Raw genomic sequence first — 6,000 nt, 5'->3', positions numbered from 1 at the left:
GGTTAAAAATGTGCAATTCTTCTAAATATATTTCCACATTTATCATGCTGCATTATGAAAAATTAGATCAAAGGGAGAGAAACAAGAAAGAAAAAACAAGTAAGCAACAACAATAACAAAGGTGAAAATAGTAGTCCTTTCACTGGATGTGAATGGCTCTTTCTATCATAAATATACTGGAATTGCCTTGAATCACCTCATTGTTGAAGAGCCAAGTCCATCACAGTTGATTGTCACAATCTTGTTATTGCTGTGTACAATGTTCTCTTGGTTTTACTCACTTCACTTAGAAACAATACATATAAATCTTTCCAGGCTTTTATGAAATTATCCTGCTCATTCTTTCTTATACAACAATAATATTCTATTATATTCATATACCATAACTTATTCAGCTGTTCTCCAACTGAAAGGCATCCACTCAGTTTTCAGTTCCTTGCCACTACGAAAAGAGCTGCTATAAAACATTTTTGCATATGTGGGTCATTTTCCCTTTTTTATGATCTTTTTGGAATACAGACCCAGTAGAGACACTACTGGATCGAAGGGAATGAACAGTTTTGTAGCCCTTTGAGCACAGGAACTCCCTTCTTTACCTTAGCTCCACACCTATCATTTACCTTTACAAAATTTTGAAAATAATAGAACTGTTATGGGACATGTGGCACATAATCTTCCTTCATTTCAGGCAATATCTTATTGACTGTGGTATCATTTCTTTCTTCCCTTGTTTAAATGAGAAAAGGAACACTCTCTTCTATTTTAAGCCTCTATAGGATCATCATGAATAGGAAAAAATAACTTTCCAAATGACACTCCATTTTCTATCAGTAACTCTGCTTGGTTTCCATGAAACATATCTCATCCAGAATAAACTAATCAGCAGAAATCTTGTCACTATGTTGATTGACTCAATATTTGATACTCAACTTCTTCTCAATTTCCTCGGTTGCCTCTCCCCTCTGATTGGGAGATTGAAGTGTAGATCATTAAACTCCTTCCAAAACCTCTTTGTAGAGGGCTAAGAAGTGCAAAACTTTTCAGGTAATTCACTTTCTACTGGATTCCTTGAAACATTTTGGTGCCGTTTCCAATTTCCTTTTAATGTTTTGTTTTCCATCATAAAATTATAAGCTCCTTGAAGGCAGGGATTATCTTTATTTTCTTTTTATTTGTGTTCCTAACACTTAGCACAATGTCTGGCACAGAGTAGTTACATATAATACCTGATGCTGAATGATGCTAAGTGAACTGATGCTAAGTGAAGTGAGTAAAACCAAGAGTAATACCTACTCTGTAGGTAGTTTGAATTAAACTGAATAGAAATTTTCACCCTAAGAATGGCTATAACAAAAGGATGAATGGTGTGGTATGGAATAGCAACAAAGATTCTTCTCTTAATGACTGGTCCCCTAGAATAGGGAACAGGATCTATGTCCTAGGTCTTCCAGGGTGTGTCCATTAGTGATTCTAGAAATGCACCTGGCAGACAGCTAGCTTCTGTTGTCTGAGAGAAGCTGCACAGACAGATTTACAAAAGAACTGCCACTGCAGTAATTAATCAACAGTGAATTTTACAATCTCAGCACTTAAGAAAAGGTTCTGGCAATTCTGGGTTGTATGGAAGTTAGTGATTGTCATATACTGTTTTCACTAGCAATGGTCTCATAGAGTAAAGGAACAGAGACATATTATAGAAAGAGAAAGATATAAAACTAAAGAGAGAAACTAGGTCATGAAGCTACATAAAGCAATAGAAAGAAGATAACAACCTACTACAAATGGGAAAGCAGATTTCTCAGATCTCTCTATGATTACTTGGCATCTGTAAATCATGCTAAACATCATGAAGTATTAATTCACTATCCTAGGGGGTAGGGGGAATATATTTCTTTTTTGATAAATATGGATTTTTCTAAAGTCAGTAATTATTTGCAATGACCAGGATAAGATTTATTATGTGATTTTTGTCCACTGTTGTTTATGTATTAATAAACACTTTTCCATTACAATTTTGGAGGTTGAAAATTCACTAATGTAATTGATATTCTTAGGATAATTCATTTAAATGTTGATTTATTAATTTATGTGTCTTCAAAAATTGGGTTTTGTTCTCAAATTCTAGTATAACAATACTTTTGATATAAAATTTTAGAACCAACAAGGACCTTAGGATTATCCACTATACTTGCTCAGGAATCATCCCCTAATACATGGTCATCAAGCCTTTGTTTAAAGACTTAAACTGGGGGTAGCTAGGTGGCACAGTGGATAGAGCACCAACCCTGAAGTCAGGAGGACCTGAGTTCAAATGTTGACCTCAAACACTTAATACTTACTAGCAATGTGACCTTAGGCAAGTCACTTAACCCCAATTGCAGCAGCAAAAAAAAAAAAAAATACTTAAAATGAAGGAAAACTGACTTTACCAAGATGGCAGAATTCCATTAGAATTTTTTCCCCTTTAAATTGAGACTATATTTGTCTCTCTGTAAGTGCTAGCCACACTTCCTTGTTTTGCTCTTTGGGGTAAACCGAACAAATCCCTTTTCTATGGCAGCTCTTTTGTGTTTCAGAGGAACTATAACATGCCCTCTAAAATCTTATTTTTAAGACTAAACGTTCACAAATTCTGTCATATGAAAAAAATGTTCTAAATCACTATTGATCAGAGAAATTCAAATTAAGAAAACTCTGAGGTACTACTACACACTTCTTAGATTGGCTAAGATGACAGGAAAAGATAATGATGAATGTTAGAGGGGATGTGGGAAAACTGGGACATTAATACATTATTGATGGAGTTGTGAATATATCCAACCATTCTAGAGAACAATTTGGAACTGTGCTCAAAAAGTTATCAAACTGCATACCCTTTGACCCAGCAATGTTTCTACTGGGCCTGTATCCCAAAGAGATCTAAAAAAGGGAAAAGGACCCATATATGCAAAAATGGTTGTATCAGCCCTTTTTGTAGTGGCAAGGAATTGGAAACAGTGGATCCCCATCAGTTGGAGAGTGGCTGAATAAGTTATAGTTTATGAATATTATGGAATATTGTTGTTCTATTAGAAATGATCAGCAGAATGATTTCAGAGAGGCCAGAAGATGCTGAATGACGTGAGTAGATGCAGGAGAACATTGTACACAGCAACAGCAAGATTATATGATAATCAATTCTGATGGATGTGGCACTTTTCAACAGTGAGGTGATTCAGGCCAGTTCCAAAGGTCTTTTGATTAAGAGAGCCATCTACACCAGAGAGAGGACTGTGAGGATTGAGTGTGGATCATAACATAGTATTTTCACTTTTTTTGTTGTTATTTGCTTGCATTTTTTTTTCCTTTTTTGATCTGATGTTTTTTTTCTTTTCTTTTCTTCTTCTTTTTTTTTTTTTTTTTTTTTTGCTGAGGCAATTGGGATTAAGTGACTTGCCCAGGGTCACACAGCTAGGAAGTGTTAAATGTCTGAGACCAGATTTGAACTCAGTTCCACCTGACTTCAGGGCTGGCGCTCTATCCACTGCACCATCTAGCTGACCCCTTTGATCTGATATTTTTTGTGCAGCATAATAATTGTGAAAATATGTGTAAAATTGCACATGCTTAACATATATTAGATTACTTGTCATAGAGGGGATAGGATGGAGGGAAAAGAGGGAGAAAAAAAATTGGAACATAAGATTTTGCAAGGGTGAATGTTGAAAATTACGTATGCAAATGTTTTGAAAATAAAAAGCTTTAATTTAAAAAAATTCCTAAACCCTTCAACTAAAGAATGATTTTGCAACCCTCAACCATTACAGGAGGTTTGACTACTGATAGATAATAATCTCATCAAGCACTAATCAAGTGCTAAAGCATTTATGCTAAACTGACAAAATATAGATTGTAAAATAACTATATTCTGGATATTAAAATCTTTAAAATGTGTACATTTAGGAGTTTATTATGTTTAGCTTCTGGCCTTATGAGGCTGATTTAAAAGCATTGAATTTGTGATAATTCTACTTTGAAAGTGTGGTTATGAAATATATAAATAACTCATCATGATGATATTCCCAGTTAAAGAGAGAGAAAAATCTCTACAATGATAGGTGGGGATTAGGATCCTAGTTCTGCACTAGAATAAATCATTCTCCTCACGTGGCCTTCAGATCTATCTCATAGCATCCCTCATGCTATGTACAAAGAGGCACAAAGAATGCAAAGGACAATATTAACTCCAGGATTTATAAGAAAAATGAGATTAGATCTACTAGATGTAGTCTCTAGCAGAATTAAAAAAAAATGCCTAGAAATGGAAGTCATTTGTGACCATATGAAGTAAGGAATTGGAGTTTTTGTCTCTTCAGTCTCTCAGCAATAGATATAATTAATCAGAGTTGTTTGAGAAGCATTGTTGCTCCATATTTTTAGGAAACCCCAATATCACTCTTTACTCCCTCATTTCAAAAGATATTCAAAACTCTCCTAGAAGGGGAAAAATTCCCCTTTTTATTCCTAATCTTGTATTAGTGTCCTCTCTTCCTAAGTGTGGAGGAAATACAACTCTAAACATTGTTAACAGTTTTGGCCTCCTTGCAATACAAGTAGTCCAAGATTTACCAGGATTGTTAAATACATAATGAAATGATAGAACACTATTTACTCTCTTCCTCTCTCAGGTTTTGAATTGTGAACCAAATAAATAGTTATTGGTGGAGGTGATGAAGATTTCCTTGTTTCTACTAAAGACCTTGATTTAATCACTCTCTCTGTGCTGAGACTAAACAGAGGCTTTTTTCATTGCTAGTAAAAGATGACTTTTCAAAAGAAGATCTGGGACAGAAGTTAAAGTATGCCCTTGTTTGAGCTTGGTATTGCTATACCTCAGAGATTTCGTGTCCAAGAGTGATTTCACAAGCAAAATTCAGCCATCAAAATAAGCACAAAATTGACTGGATTCATGGGAGAATCAGATAGTCATCCCAGGATGTTACCTAGAAGGTAACATTTAATTCCACTTGATTCAATCAAAATAAAATGCTGCCTGAGGAAATGGGAATAGTAGTTCAAATAATTCAGGCAAAGGTGCATTTTTTCTTTTCTTTTAATTATTTGCATAACTATGTAACAATTTTCTTTTCTTTTATCTATGAAACCAGCACCTAGTAAAAAATATTCTTTATAAAAATACAAAAGATTGTATTTCTTTATATTTGTGAATTTGAAGAACTTTAATAGTTTGAATTTTGGAGATGGGAACAGGAAGGAATGTGGGACACGTGATATATACATGCAAGTGTATATAAACACACATATATACACATGCATATATGCTTCAGTCAAGGGGCTTCAGTCAACATCCTGGATTCAAGTTACATATACATGCTGACTACGTCATCCTGGAAAGTCACTTAATCTCTCAGTTAAACCCTGGCAATGCTCTAAGACTATAAATTGGAGAACAGGTATTCACCAGCACCTCTCTAACCAATGTATATGTGTATGTATGTGTATACATAATCAAAGTTCATACACAAACATACCACCTATATGAATTAATTCAAATTATATATATGTATATGTATGTATACACACATATACATACATCATAATTATATCATATATCAAATCAGTACAAATTCATACATATATGAATTTATATATATACATACAAATATACATATACATCAAATTGAGTATAAATTCATGAGATTCCACAATAAAATCATAGTTTAAAATCATAAATTTTTTATTTTATATGAGAAAATACTGAGATCCACAAATTCAATCACCTTTTTAGTTTTTTCAGCAGTTAGCCAGGGATATTATCTTGAATTAAACTGCTTTAATAACAGGGTTAAGTAAATTCTTGAAGAAAAAATTTTCTCATAAGGTAAAAAGTGTGTTAAAATTATTACGTCTGTTATTACTGTTTCCTTTCCTTCCTCCTTTCCTCCCTCCCTCCCTCCCTTCCTTCCTTTTTCTCAAGATACTCCTTTATTTCTCTGTCTT

The sequence above is a fragment of the Antechinus flavipes genome, chromosome 1 (assembly GCF_016432865.1).
Source record: "Antechinus flavipes isolate AdamAnt ecotype Samford, QLD, Australia chromosome 1, AdamAnt_v2, whole genome shotgun sequence".
Taxonomy (NCBI): domain Eukaryota; kingdom Metazoa; phylum Chordata; class Mammalia; order Dasyuromorphia; family Dasyuridae; genus Antechinus; species Antechinus flavipes.
Note: the sequence above shows the minus strand (reverse complement) of the source record.